Raw genomic sequence first — 23054 nt, forward strand, 5'->3', positions numbered from 1 at the left:
AGACACTCATCACATCTCACCTAGACTATCAGTTGCTTACTAATTGATATCCCTGTCTCAAGTTTCTTCCCACTCTAATCCATCTTCCACACAGCTGCCACAATAATTTTCACAGGTCTTACCACACCACTACCCAACTCAATAACCTGCATAGGCTCCCTATCACTTCTAGGACTAAATATAAACTCCTCTGATTAGCAACTAAATCACATTGTCTTCAATTTTATTGAATTCTGTTAATAAACATTTTAGGATTTGCTTATGTACTTGAAATATATTGTATAAAAATGAACTAAATCCTAATTATGTATTAACCTTTCTTCTCATGTAAATTAGATTTGCAGACATTTGGTAAAGTTTATTCTTTTCAGACTATAGGGATCCTCTAGTTATATCCAGACTATTAGTATTCTACTCAAAAATGATTAATGGTATATTTTTCTTTTGACTCTTGGTATTGTGTAGAGCATAAAAATTGGTTTATTTAAGAATATATGGCCTCGGGGGACAGTGGACAGATCAGCAGCCCTGAAGTCAGGAGAACCCAAGTTCAGATCTGGTGTCAGACACTTAACACTTCCTAGCTGAGTGACCCTGAGCAAGTCACTTAACCCCAATTGCCTCAAAAAAAAAAAAAGAAAAGGAAAGAAAAGAAAAGGAAAGAAAAGAAAAGAAAAGAAAAGAAGAGAAGAGAAAAGAAAAAGAAAAAGAAAAAAAAAAGATTATATAGCCTCTTAGGTGTAAAGGTAAAAAGGGAAAGTAGGATGCCCAAATGCTAACACTGTGGGATATATGCTCATATTTTCCAATTATTGGCTTTAATTCTGTTTTCCTTTGTCTTAGAAGATGCAAACTGTTCCAAGACTTCTCTCGAGATTGCTTGTAAGAATGGGGCATACTTGGAGTTATAGGCTATGGACAGGGTTCAGAAGTGAACTCAGAATACCCTAGGAAGTAGCCATTTTGATTAATATTGTTTGAGCATCTCAAACTTTATAATTTTATATATTCTTCCCATGTCATTGATTAGGAACATGGCAGTGCTTTTATAAGAGTATAGTAGAAAACATTTTTTTTAATTCAGTAATTGTTTCACATTTGTTTTTGTATATCCCTACCCCAGCACCTTAACACAATAATATATACATAGTAGATAATTTAATGCTTATTGTCTTGAATGGAATTAGATATAAATTTTTGCTACTCTAGGGACTCATAGTTCAAGCCTAATCCATATTTCCCTGATGGATTATACTATCAATAGGGCCACAACTTGGAATTTTCATACTTGGGGCAATATGGGGCAAAGTGGAAATCATATGAGGTGTGGACACTCAGGAGAAGAAAATATACTTATGTGAAACTGGTTTATGCTGCTAAACCATTGGCTATTCCTAAAGATGTGGAGGCAATGCTCTCTGGTCTAGTTTTGAAGCTCAGTATAGTACTTTCAGTACCCTCTAATTTTGGCATTCAAAGTCAAAGCTACAGTTGTCTCATCCTCAGGGAGTAATGGCTTTACCTGTCACTGAAAATATTTTAACATTATTTTTTAATTGAATTCAATTAACTGAAAATTCTAGGATTAATTGGTGACTTTTACTCTTTAGTTCTGGGCTTTGGCAAATAATATATTTTTATGTGATTTTTATATCACAAATTACTAGGTAATTGACACCAAAATCAGCTGAGGGCAATTAAGTTAAATGAGATTTTAAATAAAAAATACAAGACTTAGGAATGCTTTAGTAGTTGCTACTTGGGTTCAACTGATTATGTATGATGGTTTGTACAATAGAGTATGTTAGCTGTGAATATCAGTTATTCCTGAAAGTAATGAGAAAAAGTTCATAAATATTCACAGATGCTTCAAAATATTAAAGAAAGTCAGAATTATTAATCAATTAATATTTAAAGAATCCTTGTCCACCATTCCGGTGTCAAATAAGAATGGTCTTGGTATTTTGTTTTTGAACTAGAAATGATCTCATCCAATCTCTGTTTTTGAAATTGAGGAAACCAGACCTCTGATAATTTAAATTTCACACTCAAGGTCACAAAGATATCAAAGTAGCAGAGCCATAATTCAAACCTATATCCTCTTCTTACCAATGCAATATATTTCCCATATATGTCCCACATCATCCCTATGAAACTCAGACTGACTGCTTTAGATTATTAAAGGCTTTATTCTTTGGATTTATATTAATCCATTATTTAGAACAACAAATTCTGTTTTAAAAAAGCAAACAGTCTGAGGCTATTTGATGAACAGAGAGACCTATCTAATTCCAGCATTGATTGAACATAAGTATTACAGGGAGAAATGTTTTGCTTTAAAGTTGGAAATAGGAACTATCTCATAATACTTCCTTTTGTTTTTGAAGAGCTTTACCACAGCTTTAGTGCAAAATAAATTAAAGTTTCTGTCATAACAACACAATATATACAATTGTAGCAGAATTGTTTGTGTAATGCAATTTTCTCTTCAGCCAGAGGAAACTGAAATGTAATGATGAAACTGTCTATTCAGGCAAAGCATGTTGTCTTGATGACACTGCTGCTGCCCCAGGATGAAAAACTTCCTCAGTTCAAGGTACTCATGAAGTTGTCTTATTCTGTTGCTTAGAGTATCCTATAAGTGTAATCTGAATTGAAAACTGATTAGTAATGAAAAAGTTTTTTTTTTAATGTCATGTATAATGTTTCTGCAGTCATATTTTAAAAGTACAGATACCCAGAAAATTGCAGTAAATTTTATACCCACCCCCAAATAAAAAGGTAAATTTATGTTTAAAAAGTTGTCCACCAAATGTTTGCAGTTGTGCCATGTCATTCTTTCCTTTTCCTTCCCCTCCTTAGGAGAAGAGTTTCCAAACAAATTTATAAGAAATACTCTGGTGGATCTGAAGCATTCAAGGTAGGAAAACCTGGATTTGAGTGCTGATTCTGAAACTTTTTAACTGTGTGACCCTGGCCTAGGGGCTTAATCTGTTTTCCTCAGTTTCCCAATCTGTAAAATGGTAATAATAGTAATACTTAAAATTTTTTTTTTTTTTTCTGATTGGGAGTATAGGAAGTCTCAGTCATTATGTTATTGTGATTCCAGATATGTTGGGAGACTCAAATAAAGCAGCTAAATGGCCCAATGATGGAATGCCACTCTAGAGTTAGAAAGATTTTAGTTCAAAGCTAACCTTTGTTCCTGGGCTAGTCACTTTATGTCTGTTTGCCACAGTTTTCTCAGGCTTGTTGTAAGGACCAAATGTGATAATAATTATAAAATCTTTAGCACAGTGTCTGGCACACAGTAAATACTATGTAAATACTATTGCTGTTATTGTTATAAATTGCACAGTCATTAGTACCCCTCCTCACTACTATAACTAGAATTTATACAGCACTTTTAAAGTTTTGCAAAGTATTTTCCATGTTATCTCAATCTTCAAGTGAACCCCATGAGGTGGGTGATCTTATTAGTACAAATGCAGGAACTGAGGTTGAGAAAGATATAAAAATAAGACTTCTAGTACCTATTTGGAAAGGTTGTGAGAAAGCTAATATCCATGGAAAGCACATTGCAAACCTCTATATAAATGTCAGGGTTTTTTTTTTCAACAAAAGGTTTAATAAAACATTTTTGAGTAAGGCACAGACTTAGCCCCAAACATCTTTAGTCACCTGCATGGGCCTATATTTAAGTCATTTATTCACCCTGAGGAAAAGGATTAACATGGCTAGGCCACTATAGTATCATTTGACCAAATGGAAAAGAACAATTTACCATAAAAATCTCTTGAGCCCCCAAAAGAATCAATCCACTTTATAGAGATAACTAGTTCATTTCTTGGAATAAAAAAGGTATTAGTAGGCTTCTGTCTTTGTCAAAGAAAGTTATCCAAAATATTCTTCCCCTTATGGCACAGATGTGTTCCATCAAAGTTGTCTGTAAAGCAAATCCTATTTTCCTGTTACCTTCCATTATCAAATCAGGGCTGTTTTCCCACAGAAACAAAAACCCCCAAAGGGTTTATTTGAAAATGTTGAGATACTGTCTAGCTCTTAGGCTTATGCTACACCAGCAACTCAGAGCATGTTGAGAATGATGTGAGCCACACGAGAATCTACTGTTTTTTTTCTTTCTGTTTACTTTATACAAAAGTAAATATGTTTAGAACTGGAAGGGGCCTGAGATGCCATCAAGTCAATTTATTTTATACAAACTGAGGCAGCTATAGCTTAAGTGACTTATCCAGGAATAAGGAGCATCTGAGGAAAGATTTGAACAGAGGATTCTGAGACTACTGTATTTGCTATCTTATTTATACTACTTTGAAATTTTATTTCCAAATATCCTAGAGAATATAGTATCTTCTATTAAAAACCATAGGTAGAATTACCCTGTTGCTTTAGTCATTGGTCCAGGAATTGTGTTAATCATGGGTTGTATTTGCAAAATCTCATATGTACTAGATAAAATCATGGAGATGAAGTACAGGAGAGCAGTTCCTGCTGCATTAGGAAAAAAAACAACAAAAAAGAAGCAAACAGGGATCTAAAAGAGGAGATCTGTCCAGAGCTTAGAAAAAACACTTTGTCAATGTGATGTCCATGAAATAGCAACCACAGTCCAAGGTCAGTTTAGAACTACAAGACATCTCGGTGTCAGAAAGGTTTGAGTGTGAATAGAAATTTCAGTTCAACTCATTTCAATAAACATTTATAAAGTGCTTAACTTTTATCAAATCTTATGCTATGAACTTGGTATATAAAGAAAAATCCTTAAGGAGTCTATGTTCAATTGTTGATGCATTTTATCACACTCAGTAAAGAGAGTGTTTCTGGTTAATTTTAAGTCCAGTATGTGAAGCTAACCTGCCCTCCTGTTTCTTCAAATGAGTTTCAGCTATGAACAACTCCCACCTGAGAAACAGCTGTGTCTGACCAGCCACACATAGTCAATTATTTACAAGGAAGACCTAAAGGAGGCATTGATTTTTCTGCAAATAATCCTTTGTGCTTAGATAGAAAATGCGGTGTCCTCTGCTCTTGTGATGTTACTGTTTATAGTAAAGTTTGCAAGGTCAGCACTCAAGGGATGTTTATTTTCTTTTTATGTACTTTCCCCCCAATTAAGATATGACCCCACAGGTGAAGAGTAAGGCCTTAATCATGAGAATAGGATTAGAATTCTGGTAGTGAGCTAATGACATTGAAGTGATTACATGTCTTTAACAAACAAAAAAAGCCAGGATTTATAAAGCTAATGAAGCATTCTTAAAATAATATAACATTATAAATATTAAAATGACCAAATGTGGGGCAGCTAGTTGGTGTAGTGGATAGAGCATCAGTCCTGAAGTCAATAGGACCCGAGTTCAAATGACCTCAGACACTTAACACTTTCTGACTGTGTGACTCTGGACAAGTCACTTAATCCCAATTGCCTCAGCAAAAAATAAAATGATCTAATGTCATGAATATCTATATAAAACTATGCTAAGATTTACTTTCTCACTGAATCAGTTCTTATGATAGTCATTTTTAAGCTTTTCTCAGAATTTGATAGCTTTATATTTGAGAATGTTCAAAATTACAGAATTTTTGTCTTATATTCTCACCACCAGATAAAGCATCTTGACCCTGTGTGTTCCTGGTATAGGTCAGTTGTACTTTGTACCTGGGAATCAGCTTGACCTTTATTAAGAAGTTCCCAAAGATGTACTTGGGACAGCAAACATCAGATTTTCAGTTTCTTTTAGTTCCTTGAATAATTTTTGTATTTGGGGCCCTCTTTGCAAAGTTTATGATACATTTGTCAAGCAGACAAACTTGTCTCTTTTGGCTAGGTCCACATAATTGCTTTGGAATTGGTCTTAGATTTGTTTATGGAATCTTTTCTTCTTTGGCTAATTTGGAGGGTTTTTATTCTTCCTATAATTAGGCAGAATGGGGTGGCCCAATGTAAGAATGTGGTTCCTGCAAAACAAGAGAAGGGAATTGTAAGGGCCCTTTAAATGGGCAGCACCACAGTGCAACAGGAGATTGATGCCCAGAAGTATTCTCTGTGGATATAGGACTGCCCTGTGGGTGGGATCCTGTCCATATTGAGATAGCTTCGTAATGGGTGACGACTCTCTCGCTGGTTGGCTGTGTGTGTGACCTCACAAGCCCTTTATAAGCCCACTGCAGACAGCAGTCACTCTCTTTAACCTGGCTCCCTAGCCTAAGTGGCCAGGCCAAGCCAAGTGGATGGATAGCCGAGAGGTAAGGAGTTTGGTAGTGAACACGTGGGTTTTCTGATCCTATTTTCCTTTTTTTTTATTTGTTTGACATGGTATGAACACATTTAACTTAAGATCTTCACTTTGCAATTTCATCTATAATTAAAACCCTCATCTCACAGTCTCTTTCAGAATTGCAGCGTGGCTTATATCTCAATCTCTCTGTTAAGGACCATATGATTTAGACATCTAAGTGTCCTCAGAAGTCTGTGCATAAAAGAAGTGACTTGTCCAAAGTCATACAGATAATTAACAAAGAGACAAGTTTTAAACTCTCTAACAAGTGCCATCTTTTTATACTACATCAAATTATTTCTACCAGAAGGAAGGTTCTAGGGAAGGGAAAAGATAGAATCTTACTGCACTAGCACTAGAATTTAATATTTGCTTTAAATTTTCTTGTCTTTAGTTTATATAATACAAAAACATTGCTAGAATAATATTGGTGAGCGTATGTTAAAGAATAACCTGGAATGAACATTTATCTGCAATCTACAATTTTCTTATTTACATTTTAATTAGAGAAAAAAGTGGCTTTATTCCCAGAACAAATGCTTATTCCAAATTCTTAATCTTGAACAATGGCATTGTGATAGAACCAAACATCTGGAAGCTTGTTGTTGTTGTTATTGTTAGTCTTTTCCTCTATATTCCCTTAGATTATAAAAAAATGTCTTTAATATATTAACAAGTATGGATTGAGCACTTACCATGTTCCAGGCACTGTGATAAGCATTGGCGATACAAAGAAAGGTAACAAACAAAAAAAATCCCTCACAATCTAATGTTGTATTTGTATTTGTATTTGTACATGGAGGCAGTTATATAAAGACAAAATATATGCAGGATAAACTGGAGATAATTATACAGGAAATGATCTTTAGAGAAAGTCCTTGATGTTGTGTAAAGTCAAAATATAATTATTACTTTAGCCATTAAGATAACTCCTGGCAAATATACACCTTTACAGACTTGTGTGAAATTGTGGAACTTTATCAGGCAGTTGACTATTTGTTTATGTAAAATGAGAATGGATGGTAGGTTGGGAGAAAAGTTTGATTCAAGGAACAAAAATGATTCTTAAACCCTCTTTTTCCCCAAGAAAAGGTATCGTATCATGCCTACTTTAAAAATCATATAAGACTCTGAAAGATGAGACAATAGTGATACATTCAGTAAACTTTGAGTTATCAGTGTCAGTTAAGACAACAAGGAGATATATAATTATCAGATATCTTTGTTAGAGCTGTGGAGGGCAGTAAGTGCAAAATCAAATGGAAAAAATATTCCCCTAAATAGCAAATTCTTCCATATCTCCCTGTTTGTAGATGACATTTTGGTATTGCACTAAATCCAAGAACATTGTTCTAAATAAGGTGCCAAATACAGAATATTGAGGTTTGAAGGGATTTCAGAGGTCATAGATTTTGTCTGAGTTACACCCACATAAGAATATCCTTTCATGTATTTGTGAAAAGTGATGTCATTTCACTTTTGATGGAAGATCTCCAGTGAGGGGAAACCAACTACCTCCTAAAGCCATCATTTTATTGTGGAACAGTTCTAAATGTTAAACAGGCTTTCTTATTGCTGATGCTGTTTTCTTTCTTTATATCAAGTCAAGATTTGCCTTTCTGACTTCCACCCATTGTTCTTAGTTCTCTACCCTCTGAGATTAAGCAAAACAAATCATTTATTTTCTACAGTTCATCGAATATGTGAGCACAGCTATCATATCCCCCACTAAGGCTTCTCTTTCCCAGGTTAAATATGTAGAATTCTTTCATCTAACTCATCCTTAAATTGCAACACACCGAGGTGATTTATCATCTTTGTTGCTTTCCTCTATATGTTCTCAAGTTTTTCAGTGTTCTTCAAAAAGTGTAGCACCAAGATCTGAACACAAAAATCCCACAAGTGGTCTGACTAGGGCAGAGTTCAATGAGACTGTCATTTCCTTAATCCTGTACAATATCCTTCTCTTAATGCAATTGAAAATTAGGTTAGGCTTTTTGGCTGCCATCGTCACTCAAAATAAATCATACAATATTGCTTATAAAAATGCATTTGTTCAACATACTCTCTGATTCTAAATATCTAATGAGGCATGAATAGAATTAATAGAACTTCCCTCTAAGGGTTGTTGTGAGGATTAAATGAATTCATATTTGTAAAGCCCTTATTATAGTGCTTGGCAAACAGTAGATACTTAATAAGTATACTTTTTTTCTTTTTCTTTCTTTCTTCATAAATGTATTCCAAATACACAAGCATACTGGCTTATGAAAGACATTGTTATATTTTCAGTGTGAGAATTTATATCTCAGAAATTGACAATCACTACAAATTAGGCTTTGATTTCTTGCTTTGTTAATATCTTTGACTTAATAAATTATTAATAATGCATATTAATGGTAAGAGTATATGCATACTCCCTACCCCCAGAATCCTATTGTTAAACATTTGCCAGCACATCTTTGTATTGTGCTATAAACATTTCTTGAACATTGCAGGAGTACAGTAGAAGGAAGACACAGAGAATTAAATCATCACCAAACTGGAGATGTAGTGATTGCAGATTAATAAATAATAACAATAAAATACTAATAACCAATCTTGATATAGCAGTTAAGGTTTACAAGTGCTTTATATCCATTATTTTATTTGAGTCCCATAATGCCCTGCCTAAATATTAGCTAATGCATGAAGAATGTCTACTTAAGCATCAAAATGAAAATGATAATAATGTTTCTTTACTGATGGTGAGAAACTCATACTACTCCTACTTATAAAGGATATGTTCTGATTATATCTAACTTTGAAATATCTCCTAAAAGTCCAACTATGTACACCATCACATTTTTAAAATGAAAGAAGAAAAAATAAAAGAAAGAAAAGAAAGAATGAAGGGAAGGAAGGAAAGAGGAAGGGAGGAAGGAAGGAAAGTAAGAAGGAAGGAAGGAAAGAAGAAAGAAAGGAAGGAAGGAAGGAAAGAAGGAAGGAAGGAAGGAAGGAAGGAAGGAAGGAAGGAAGGAAAAAATAAAAACAAATACATCAAGAATGTTGTCCCAATTATAATATGCCATTGGATAATACCCCCACCCCAACCTCCCAGCCCCAATCACTGATTTGGTGCTTTAATACATGTATTTTGGACACACACACACACACACACATACACACACACACACACATATACACATACACAAATGTAGGCTGGATTGCATTTATGAAATTATATTTAATGATCTGAGTGTCTCTCTAAAACTACAAGTCAAGTTTTTAACAGCACTTTGCCTTTGAAGATATTTTATGGTTTTGAAACACAGAATGGTATTGTCCTTGAAGAATCCAAATTTGGGGGACACATAGTGGGATGAATGGCTTTTAATTTAACCTGAGCTAGCCCAACTCTCCCATTATGGAAGCCAAAAAAAACCTCATAGAATTTTTTGTTTCATTAATATTGAGAGATTATCCAGAATTGGGGAGATATATTCATCTCAGACTAGGTCAAACTAAATGATAGTGATAAGGGAAAGAGAAGCCCAGAGAAGTCAAGTGGCTTCTCCAACATTAGACAGTTAGTTAATGGAAAAAAATCGGTTCCCAAAAACTGATTTCTGAAAGAATATTTGTTATTAGAAAACATTCCAGGGAAGAGAAAGGATTTAAATAGAAAAAATCCATGAATTTTGGAATTTATTTTCCTCATAGTTCCATATGCACTTAGGACAGGAAAAAAAATGGAAATGTATAAACATAAACAAATTTTAGATAATCATTTTCATCAAAACCTTTATATCTCTTCAATTTAAACTTAGCCAAGTGACTGCCTTTCATTAAACATCTTTGACTATTTATACATTATATTGCAGAATCATGAACTGAACTATTCCTGTTATAAGGTTTGTTAAGACTGGCAGGTTTTGCAAATGGCAGTAAGATGAACAGATATCATTGGACTGGTATGCTAACTATTTAATCCTGGAATTGTATATAATGGTTCTACTCAATGTGGTACCTAGCAATTTTGGAGTTTGGGACAAGTGGGACAAATTGTTCAAGGAGAAAAAAGTACAAAACATACTCAGAATACAACTACTTTAAGCATGTTTTGTTGGGGAGGAGAGTAAATGGATAGATCTTGAGTGGTGAGGGAATCTGGGGACATCACAAGGTCACTACTGAGGAAGTAGCATGGCATAAGGTAAATTTCTAGTTTGTTGTTATTCTGTTGGTCCTACTCATCATGACCTTTTTTTGGAGTTTTCTTTGCAAAGATATTGGGATAATTTGCCATTTTTTTCTTCTGCTTATTTTACAGGATTATAGGAAGCAAACATGTTTAAGCTTAAGGATCACACAAGTGTTAAGTTTGAGCTCAGATTCAAATTAAATTCAGTAAGATAAGTCCTTGTGACTCCAGCCCTCACACTACCTACTCTGCCATGTAGCTGCCCTGCTAAATTAAATTCCTAGTTTAACTAATTATTAATACTGAACAGGTGAAAGGGGCTATTTTTGAGGCCATATATAATGAGAACTCTCTAATCATCATTTTTCTGTGGAAAAGATAGATTCACTTTCTCCCTGATTACAGCACTGGTTCTGCTACTGGTTGAAAAGAAAGAATCTCAGACTCAATCCAATATACTTTCGGTCTTGATGTGACTTAAGAGGAAGATTCTAATCTACATACCCACAGGATACATTTCCTAGCATTATTTGCATGTTCACACCTCATTGCCACCATTCAAACAACAAACACAATTTTATATATTTTTAACCATATTTTCTCCTTATTGGTTCAAATAGAGGTTCTGGAAGTGAGAGGACTTAAGTCCAGATTCTGGCTTTGCCATTTACTATCTATATCCCAATTTCTGAAACTATGGGTCATAACGCTATAGGGGGTCTCATAACTGAATATGATGTTTTGTTTGATTTATATATATGTTTTATAAACCTATGTATCCAGGATCACATAAAAATTTCTTAGGTGAAAAGGAGTCAAGAAGCTCTAATCTTTATGAAATGGGCAAGTGTTTTAATCTCTTTGGGTCATAGTTTCTTCATTTGAAAAATGAGATGATTAGCCTATGGGATTTTTTCCAGTTCTAAAGCTATGAGATTTCTGAAATTGTTAAAATTTTTCATAAACATTCTTAAATATAGAATTTCATAGATCACTAAGAAAGCTATGATTTAATTTTCAGTAATGGTGCTTCATAAATTGAAATCATCTGGCTGCTATTTGGCTCAGAGCATTCTTGTGTTGTTTTATTTCAGTGAATCACTGTGTGAATTTTATTCAGATTTTGAGTGGTCTCCATTCTAGAGGTTGCCTAAAGGGGATACCAGAATGTGTTAGGGTCAGTCAGCATGGAAATATGTGAATCAGGGCTGGAAATCAGATTGTGAGACAGAATGTTTAAGTTTATTGGTTTTTCTCTGAGGCTGGAGCTCTCTGATATAAAAAGCTTCAATGGACAGAGAGTGAGTAAAGATATACTAAAACATATTACAGATGTGTTTATCAACCATTCAGGCCTTCCAAAAGAAAAACAGGAAACTACAACACTAGTCTACTGCTGATGTATTATTATTATTTTTTTTTTCACAAACAGGAAAGGTTGCAGCCGGTTTATTTGCCCTGTCTCCTATGGAAGCTCATGCCTCTTCACTGGCCATCCCCACCCCCAGCCTTCCCAAACCCCAGTTTTCAACCAAAGATTTTGTTTTGTCTCATACAGCTCTTGTTCATGCATACAACATCAAGTTTAATAGCCTGGCTTCTTCATATTTCTTACAGCTCTTGTTTATTCAAGACCTTTAGACCCTGAGAAAGTGATAAGGCTCCAGATAATGTTAACCTTTTGATTGTAATTATGTGCCCAGTAACAAAAAGGAGGGGGGAGAAAAAACTTTATTCAAAATAAGCCATAAGCAGCCTTTGATGATGGGGAAAGGTCTTGAATTGGATCTGTGGTCTGTATCTCTCCCATAGTCCTCTCTTTTAAAGAGGCGAAAAGAAACCTTATAACTGCAAACATTCCTCTTTTCTCCTCAACTGCCTTATGGTCAATTCATTAAAGGCAAAAAGCCAGACCTTCTTTCTCAACAGCAACTTTGATAAAACAGATAAAAGGGAGTGCTGGGTTGCACTTATCATCTGTACATGCTTCAATAATCTTGGTTTAGTTTATCTATAGCATATTTCCTTTAGAGACCATTACTAGGAGTAGCTTCCAGACCCACTTTAATCCATGCTCTAACTGAAGTGAATGTGAGATGAGGTCATAGCACTATCCCTTCTCCCACATTAGCAGTACCTGGAGAGAATTAACCTTGTATGTCAACAGCTTTTACTCTTGACCCTTTTCATGTAATTTCACTCCAAAATTTCAATTAAGCTTTCACATATATCATGTGAAAAATGCTGTGTGCACTTGCAGCCTTGCCCAGTTTAAATGGGAACCAAGAATATTGTTGGGGGGGAAAATAGAGGATGTGAAATACTCAAAAATTATATCAGCTTTGCGAAATTTGAGAAAAAAGAAATATATTAGTCACATTTACCTATGCTCATTGCAAAACTGGTTTTGTAAAGGTCAGCTTTCTTTCCTGGATTACTATTTTTTGAATGCTAAAACAGGTATCTATTTAAAGAAGAAACAGGGTAACAGGCAGTGTGACATAATGAGTAGAGTGCTGAATGGAGAAGTTCTGGGTTTTGTTTTGACCTTTATTAGCCTTCTAACCAAGGGCTGGCCAATTAATCTCTCTGAAACTCAGTTTTCTTATCTGCAAAATGGAGGTTTCTGTAATACCAATCTTGCAAACTACAATAATGTGAAACTCAAATAAAGTTAATCAAAAAGCATTTTTGAAATATATACAGGCATTCATTATGTCAAGGGCTGGGGATACACAGAAAAAGCAAAAACCAGTTCCTGTCCTCAAGGATCTTTCATTTTAAAGGAGGAAACAATCTATATAAATCAGTATAATCAGTATAAATGCAATATTCTAAATGAAGGGCCTCTTGGAAAACAAAGAACTTAATTAATGGAAGCCAGAGATTCTAAGAGCAAGCATTTGAGAGATATGGGGATTAGTCAGTATAAAAGCATAAACTGAAAATTGAATCTTGCTCACTCTGTTGTTGTTTACTTGCATTTTGTTTTCTTTCCCAGTTTTTTCTTCTTTATTGATCCGATTTTTCTTGTGCAATCAGATAATTATATAAATATGTATACATATATTGGATTTAACATATTTAACATGTATTAGACCACCTGACATCTAGGGGAGGAAGTGGAGGGAAGGAGGGAATAATTTGTAACAGAAGGCTTTGCAAGGGTCAGTTTTGAAAAATTACCCATGCATATGTTTTGTAAATAAAAAGCTTTAATTAAAAAAAAGAAAATTGAATGTTGTACTTAAAGAAGAGTAAGAAGACCAATTAATGAACTGAATTTCAATCCATCTCTGAAAGGAACCTCAGAGTCTATCTACCCATAATATTACACATAATATGATATATTAAAACTCTATACAACATTATATGTAATATTATATCTAATATAAATTACATCTATGTAATATCTATCCATATCTATTTATGAGTATGTACAAATATATTTAAAATTAATCCAAGGTATTTTAGGGAGAGAATACTAGGAGGAAGGGACAAGAAAGGCTTCACATAACTTGACTTGAGTTTTCAAGAAAATAAGAGTCTAAGAAATAGAAGTAAGAAGAAAGTACTTTCCATGGAAAAACACCTCTAGTTTCCCATAGAACATGCATACCAGAATGTTTACCATTCTACATTGTCTTCTCTGGGCTTAATCTACTATGAATATTTCTTAATTAAAATATAATACAATTTATATAGATGAAAGTTTTGAGCCTGGGTGATAAAAGAATTGTAATGCCCTTGGCAGAAATGTTGAAGTTTAGAGAAATATGAAGGGTTTTGGGGGAAAGATGAATTCTATTTTGGATATATTGAATTTGAAATCTCTATAGGACATTCAGCTCAAGATCTCCAAGAAGTAGTTGGGATGCATGTGACTATAGCTTAGGAGGAAGACAAGAGCTGGGTATGTTTACCTGGGAATCACCTGTATTGAAATGATAATTGAAATCTTTGTTGTTCAGTCATTTTTCAGTCATGACTGATTGTGATCCCATTTAGGGTTTTCTTGACAGAGATGATAGAATGGTTTGCCATGTCCTTCTCTAGCTCATTTTACAGGTGAGAAAATAGAGGCAAGCTGAGTTTGGGTCACACAGCTAGGAAATATTTGAGGCTAGCTATGAACTCAGGTCTTCTTGACTCTAGGTCCAGTGTTCTATCTATTGTGTCACCTAGTTGAACAATTGAATCCATAAAATGGAGGAAATTACCAAGTGAGATCATATGGCCAAAAGTTCTTAGGGTCTGGGAATGCATTATTTTATTTTTAATTTTGATAACTGTATTTCAATATAATTGGTTCCTTTGTAACCATATGAATTTTATTTTATATTTTTAAAAATATTTTTTTTCTGGTAAGTGGTCTTTGCCTTCACACAACTGCAAAAGGGTTCTATAGAACAAAAATAGTAAAGATTTATAGAGTGAAATGAGAAGACCAAGGACAGTACCTTGGAGAACACCCAGCTAGAGGCTTCCTAGAGCTCCATTTAACAGCAAGTAGATAGGAGTGAAGGCAGTAGATTGTGGGAGGTTTGGGGCTTGCCATTGATAGGTCCAGAACAGTACAGAATTAGCGCTGCATGATAGCATAGAGTTGAATTTTTCACCAAGAGGTCAATGGGGAAGGAAAGAAGGTGTCATCAGTGCACAATTGTTAATCTGGGAAAAGAAGTGAAGAAGAGAGGGAATGGAGGCCATGATGAAGACAAAGAATAGAATTAGATGTCATAAGGAATAGAGAAAGCTGAAATGATAAAATATGATGATTAGTGTACAGGAAATTGGCGGCAACTAGCTAGAGAAGTGAATAGTGTACCAGACCTGGGGTTAGAAAGAATTCTTTGTGTGTTCAAATCTGCCCTCAGACACTTCCTAGCTTTGTGACCTTGGACAAATCACTTAACCCTGTTTGCCTCAGTTTCCATGTTTATAAAATGAACAGGAAAAGAAAATGGCAAAGCACTCCAATACCATTGCCAAGAAAACCCCACAAAAATTTTGGATATGATTGAAAAACAACTGAACCACATGAAAATTTTTGAGGTTTATGAACATGAAAGCAGAATATTTGAGAGAGTAAGGTCAATGGTGTGCTCAGCTCTGCAACTGACGTAAAATTAATTAGATCACAGAAATTTAATAGATTGAGAAACTGGGAAGCTGGGTGTATTTAAGAAATACACACACACATATATATGTGTATGTATATATACATATATGTGCTTATAAATATATACATGTGTATGTATATGCACACATACACTATCATTAGGGCAAGAGATAGGGTAGAAGAAAGAAGCACTGTGCAACATGCACTGAAATTCTCAAGAATGAAAGAAGAACTTAAAAGTCTCTATATAATAGCCACCAGGTCTGACTTGAGTGATACCTTTCTATAATGAGAATTTCAAAGGCAGAGAAGTTGTTTAGAAAAGATGATTGAGGGAGGGAAGGTATGGAAGTATTAATGAGGAGCATCCCCTTGCAACCACTGAGTTGAGCTGTATGAGAGAAAATGCAGTTAGTGCTGGAAATAGCATTGAGGAAAGCAGTTTCATCAAGTCATGGCCACGTCTCAGTGATACTAGAACATGGAAGAAGTGAGGAAAGAAAATGAATTAAGATGAAAGAAAATTTTCAAATATGAAGCGGGTATTCTAGAAGGCATATGAAAAGAATGAGCAGAATTGGACATGGTAGGGTAAGGCTGAAGTGGATAGGTGCATATTAATCCAAAGACTTGGACATAATCTATCCATCAGTAGGCAGGGATTAAGAATCACTGGGATGGAATGTGTATTAAGGGACAAAATTATGCTAACCATTGGGCAGTAATGTAAACACTTTAGCAGTGTTAGGAGAAAAACAGACTATTTTCCTTTCAGGTTCAGCTTCCTACCAAATCAAGTATGTCTTAAGAAATATGAGGTATCCTGCCTTAGAAGTAGAAGCACATGAAACTATGTTAGAATGCCTGGATTCCTTGCTTATTAAAAAAAAAAAAAAAAAAAAAGGACCTGAGTTGGGGGGGAAGATGGACCACATGTTGTTCACAGTGCAGTTGCCTCTGGAGAAGGTTCTGGGATAGGTGATCTCTAAGGTTAGACATGGACAGTTACTACTTAACCCCTACATTTTGGAACAGGATAAGGATTGGGAAACTGGCAGGAGCATTAGGGATTTAACTGTATGAGCCCTGCCTTGGAAGTAAGTCCTGTCTCCAGGCCAAAGGAATTCTTTTTTTTTTTTTTTTTTTGCTTCAATTCCCTATGTTCCATTATGTTGCTTGGGCTTTCCTTTGCCCCGAATCTCTCCTGTCTTACCTATTTTTCTAATTTTCCCTTTTATTATGCCCTGTGAAAATTGTCTCCTGTTGTTGGCAAATCTTTAAAACACTTTTCATCTTTCCTCCAAGCATTATGGATAAATATTTACCTAAGACTTTTTCTGAATGCCACATTGTCATCATCCCTATCATCATTATAGTATATATATATATATATATACATACATACACACATGCATATGTATGTAGATATATACATAAGGTGACATAATATATATTATATGTGCTATAACGCCTTGTAGATAAATATATGTTTATTCACAATATATCTTTATATATATGTACACTGTGTCTATTCATGTATGTGTGTATATACCTGTCTATATACATGTACACATATATATATATGTATGTATAATACACATATGCATATATACTTCAGTCAAACCAAGATCTGCGATCTTAGCTTAAAAAAGCCAAGGTGTCCCACTGCATCTGGGGTCATCTCTACGTATCTTCATGTGTATCTTGTCACGGAGCCAGATGACTCTGGAAGAGAAAGTGAGATAGGTGACTTTGCATAGCCCTTTCTCATATAAATCTAACTTATTTGCACATCATGGCATCTCCTCTCTGATGTCATGATCCTCTTCAAATGATGGACAAACAACAACAGCAATCCTTATTTTACAGATGAGAAATTTGAGGCATGGAGAAATCCAAGTGATCTGTCCAGATCGTGCAAGGCAATAAATATTTAGGCAAGATTCAAATTCAAGTCTTCCTATTTCAAATCCAGTATTCTTTCCACTGTGCTACCTATCACCACTTCTCCAGAAAGCCCTCTGTAGCAAAGTCTGATTCTGTTTCTGGTTTTCCCATTATTGCTTCATAGTACAATTTAAAATGCAACTATCTTACAGATCATCCTCTTTCCCAATTCATGATGTCTCCTCAAACCAAATACTCCATATCTTCAAAGTTAACTTGCACTGATCCTCATGATACAGGTCTACATTTTGTAATGACTTCAGCACCTGGTTCACCATTTTTCCTTTTTCTACTTCAACTTTACCATCATGTGATATCTGAGAGTTTTCCAACCTTATAAAATCCAATTATTTATATTTCCAATCTATTTCATCTATTCATTGACTAGGCAATATCTTGGCAGACATCTTTGAAATTACTCCATACCCAAGATTTTGACCTTTGCTCTTTCTTCTAATGACAGCTTCTTTAAATTTCTCTTCTGTGTTTTCATAATTTATGAAATCACCTTTTGTGTTCATAGGAAAAGTCTGTTCAACTCAACTCTTTGAGATCCCTCCACTCCACTCCATGCTTTTGGTTTTACTAATCTTACTCTCCAATCTGGGCTTCATGGTTAAACATTCCAAATAGTGCTCACTTTACTAATTGTATTCTTTGCTCCCCTTGCCCCCAAACTTCTTTGGTAATTGTTTTGATAATATTTAACACTGTGGGTAACACCCATTATTTTGAGTTTGTGCTGGTGAGGGGGTGTGACTGGCAATGGGTTCTCACCTATGTGTCATCTTCACCTCCTCCCTCCCACTCTTACTCTCACTTCCCCCACACATCCAGTCAGTTGATAAACCTTGTCATTTCTACCTCTACTTCTTTCAGATCCCTCTGCTTCTTTCCACCCACTCAACCTCCTCCTTAATTTGGGCTTTATCACCTCTTGTCTGGATGATTTTCTAGCCTCCTATTTAGCTCTTCTGCTTCAAGTATCTCTCTACGAAATTATCCTCTGTATAAATGCCAAAATGATTTTCCTTGTATAGATTGGATTATATCATTCCTCTTCTTAATAAACTCAAGTAGTTCCCTCTTACCTCTAAGATAAAATATAAAGTCCCTGTTTACTATATTAAGCTCTTTACAGCCTGCCCCTAATGTACACCTCTGGTCTTATTACACATTGCTATTTATATAATTTACAACTCCATCAGACTGGCCTTGTTGTTCTTCATACACAGTAATTCCTGTCCCATCTGCATGTCTTTGCAGTGATGGTTCCCCATTCCTGAAATATACACCTTTATCACTTCTCTAGTACCTCCATCATTTTGGTCACTTCTTTGTCTCAGTGATCCTTTATCCTCCTGTCTTCTAAATTTTAGATTTGGGAACGTTTGCCCTTGATACTCAAGATATTTAAGATACTTCAGAGCATCTTTTGTATTATCTTCTGTAGTGAGATGATTTCTTTTTATGACTTTTATCATTGCCTTTGTATAGACAATTTCCATTTTTTCTAGATCCAACTTCTCTTCAAAGCTTTACTTCAACTCAGTATGTTTAAAGTAACTTTTCCTGGTTCACCAGTGAATGATCTCTTCTCTATTTTAGTGACATCTTTTTTTTTAAAGTACGGTTTTAAAAATTAACACCACTTTTTACTTAAAAATAATATTATAATGGTCAAAGAATACAAAGAGATAATTTTCAGATGAAGAAATTGAAACCAGTTCTAGTCATATAAAAAAGTGCTCTAGATCACTATTGATCAGAGAAATGCAAATTAAGACAACTCTGAGACATCACTAAACACCTCTCAGATTGGTTAAGATGACAGGAAAAGATAATGATAAATGTTAGAGGGGAAGTGAGAAAACTAATATGGGTACTAATACATTGTTCATGGAGTTTGGAACTATACCCACAGGGCTATCAAACTGTGCATACCCTTTGATCCAGCAGTGTTTCTACTGGACTTATATCCCAAAGAGATCTTAAAGAAGGGAAAGAGACCCACATTTGCAAAAATGTTTGTGGCAGCCTTTTTTGTAGTGGCAAGAAACTGGAAACTGAGTGGATGCCTATCAATTGGGAAATGACTGAATAAGTTATGGTATATGAATGTTATAGAATATTATTGTTCTATAAGAAATAATCAGCAGGATGATTTTAGAGAAGTCTGGAGAGACTTACACTGATGCTGAGTGAAATGATCAGAACTGTAAGATTATTGTACATTTTGCTGTACAACAGCAAAATTATATGATGATCAATTCTCATAGATGTGGCTCTTTTCAACAATGAGATGATCCAGGCTAGTTCCAATGATGCTGTGATGAAGAGAATCTTCTGCACTCAGAGAGAGGACTGTGGGAACTGAGTGTGGATCACAACATAGCATTTTCACTCTGTTGTTTGCTTAAATTTTATTTTTTCTAATTTTTTTCCTTTTTGATCTGATTTTTTCTTGTGCAGCAAGATAATTGTACTTATATGTATGCCTATATTGAATTTACATATATTTTTACCAAGTTTAACATATATTGGATTACTTGACATCTAGGGGTAGGGAGGGGTAATTGGAACACAAAGTTTTGCACAGGTCAATGGTGAAGAATTATCTTCATATATGTTTTGAAAATAAAAAGCTTCACTTAAAAAAAAAACTATCATTTTCTCTTCAATAGCAACTATGCCTAGTAATCTAGGAATCACCATTGGTATGTCTCTTGCTTCTCCGGATGCACTCAATTCTGATTATTTCACACAAAGTAGACATAGTCTATACCTTTTTTTTTTTTCCATTGTCACCCTCTTATTTCAGGCACTCCTTCCCTAAAGCTTGTATTATTTTAATACCACACCCTCTACTATTTAATTGCCTCTATTTTTCCTTTATCCTGTGCATGGTATTCTGATAAATCTTTTTTAAAATATCATCTTAGCATATCTCTTTCCTACTCAGAAACCTCAGATGTCTTTACACTATCAGCAGAATAATATATAGATATCTCAGCCGGCAATACAGGATCCTCTGCAATCAAGCATCAGTTTTCCCATCATAGAAATCATAGAATAGTAGAGTTGGAAGAGATCCAAGATACTGTATAATTCAACTTTCTTGCCATAGTAGATGCTCAATCAATGATTAATGGAACTAAATAGAATTAAAACTTCTCATTTTATAAATGAGTATAATGAGAACCAGACAGATCATATGACTTGTCTAAAGTCACAAAGTTAGTTAGTAGTATAGTAATTTGTGGAATCCAAGTCTCCTTACTTCTAAAGGATAGCACTGGCTGTTAGAATGGTAAGAAATTCAGGATTCCTAAGTCATTGATATCGCAATATCCCAACGCCTAGCCTCAAGCACTACACTAGTCTCCCTTTCACTGTGAGACAGCCAACAGATAGCATCTGGGCCATGGTCTGTTCTAATAATAATGTTGAGATGTTGATTTTTTTTTTAAGAGATTAATGGTAGTTAGGGGAGACCTCTACTCTCCAACAGAATAGGACAGTTTATTGGGATTGAAGGGGTCAGTTGATTATTTCTGTTTTTTTTTTCTCTAAGTCCCTGTGTTCCCATATGCCATATAATTCCTGAGAAAGTCTTTCTTGTGTGTTGGATCTTACTATGAATTGCTTATTATCTTGAACACTGAGAATACTGAAGAATTGTTATAAATGTCTATAAAATAATGTCTTTTTTCTTTAGTCATTCAGAAAATATTTATTTACCACCTTCTGTGTGTAAAACACTCTTCTAGTCATTGGGATATTTCTTCATTCCAAAAGCTTGTGGTATTGTTGAAGAGATAAAACATTAAGTAACAAGTACAATGAGTAATATGTTTAAGAATTCACAAAAGGCAAGATCAGGGAAGATAAGAGAAGGCTTTGATTTAGAAGAGCAAAGTTAGAATTTCAATAAGCAGAATTTGTTGTGAGAGAGGAGTAAAGAAAAGTGGGGTTCTAGGTGGAGCAAAGACCTGAAATGGGAAAGGACAGAATTTTTTGGGAATGGTAATCAGTCTGATTTGCTTTGAACTCAGGGTTTTTGTAGGCGAACAGAGGGAGATAAGGCTGTGTCAGGGTCTCATGACCTCTGACTACAAGTGTCCCATGACCTCTGACAGTAGACTATCCTGAGAGAATAGAGTATAAATAGTTCAGAAGATGTCAAGGACAGCTTGTTGCTGATTTTGTGGCACATTCATCACTAGCACAACCCTGCAATGTTCTCTGTGCTCAAGATATCAGTCAATTCACAGCATGATCCAACACAACAGACTTCTCACTAAAGTAACATAGAAGTAAGTAGGGAAAGATAGCCAGGGCAACAACCCCTCCCCCCACAACTTTTCTGTTCTGCCTTAAAGAAAAATTTTCCCATGAGATCACCATTAATTTGGCAGTTATATAAGGTTATCATAGGAGAGGGGGAAGACTAGGTGAAGGGTTTCATTTTGTTGTATAGTATAAATCCAGGGAAGAGATGATGGGGGCTAAATAGTGTAGAGGCTACATGAGGAGGAGAAAAAGGAATGGATGTAAGAAATGTTGTGAAGATAGGATATCCAAGATTGCTTAATTATGCAAAAGAAAGAAAATGTTAACATATTACTCTAATACACTCATGAATTATGGAAGAATAATAAGATTTTTTAAAAACACAATTAGGAAAGTTTGGAGGAATAGTGTGTGCATTAGGTACTATAATGATTCTGTTCTAAATGCGTAAAGTTTGAGATATTTCCAGGAAATGTAGACATGTTTGTTCTACAAACAAAAATTGGTGTAAGATTGGAATTTAGCGGGAAAATAGGACTGAATATACAGATTTTGGATTTATCTATATAAAGATGATAAACCCATGGGAATTTATGAGGATATAGAGAGAAGAGGATCCAGAGAGAACTTCAGAGGAATAGGAGATAGGGAATAGAGAGAAAATTTCTGATCCAGAAAATAGACTAAAACAGAATATTCAGACACATTGGAGGAAAGCAGAAAGAGAGAGTGATATTGTGATAGCCAAGGGTGAAGTTGTGCAGGGTTGATCAACAATGTCACAGGCACCAAGAGGTCAAATAGAATCACCAATGGATTTAGCAATTAAGAGATTTTCAGCAATCTCAAAGAGAGTAGTTTCAGGTTAGTATGGATTCAGAAATGGCAAGATCACTTTCCTCAGGGAAGATAAGAGAAAGTTTTGATTAGGAAGCAGTATAGTTAGAATTTCAGTAAGAGAATTGGTTTGGGGAAGAGGGGTTAAGGAAAAGTGAGTTTCTAGGTAGAGCAAAGACCTGAGATGGGAAAGGACAAGATTGTTTGGGAATGGTAATCTGTCTGATTTGCTTAGCCAGGGCTAGAAAGAAGGAGATAAATGGAAGCAACTAGCAGAGGGATTTAGTATAAATCATCTCTCCTAGAGATTTGAATGTGAAAAGGAGAAAAAATAGGGGATAACTTGAGAGAATGATGAGCTGATTCTTGAATT

Source organism: Sminthopsis crassicaudata, chromosome 4 (assembly GCF_048593235.1).
Source record: "Sminthopsis crassicaudata isolate SCR6 chromosome 4, ASM4859323v1, whole genome shotgun sequence".
Classification (NCBI taxonomy): domain Eukaryota; kingdom Metazoa; phylum Chordata; class Mammalia; order Dasyuromorphia; family Dasyuridae; genus Sminthopsis; species Sminthopsis crassicaudata.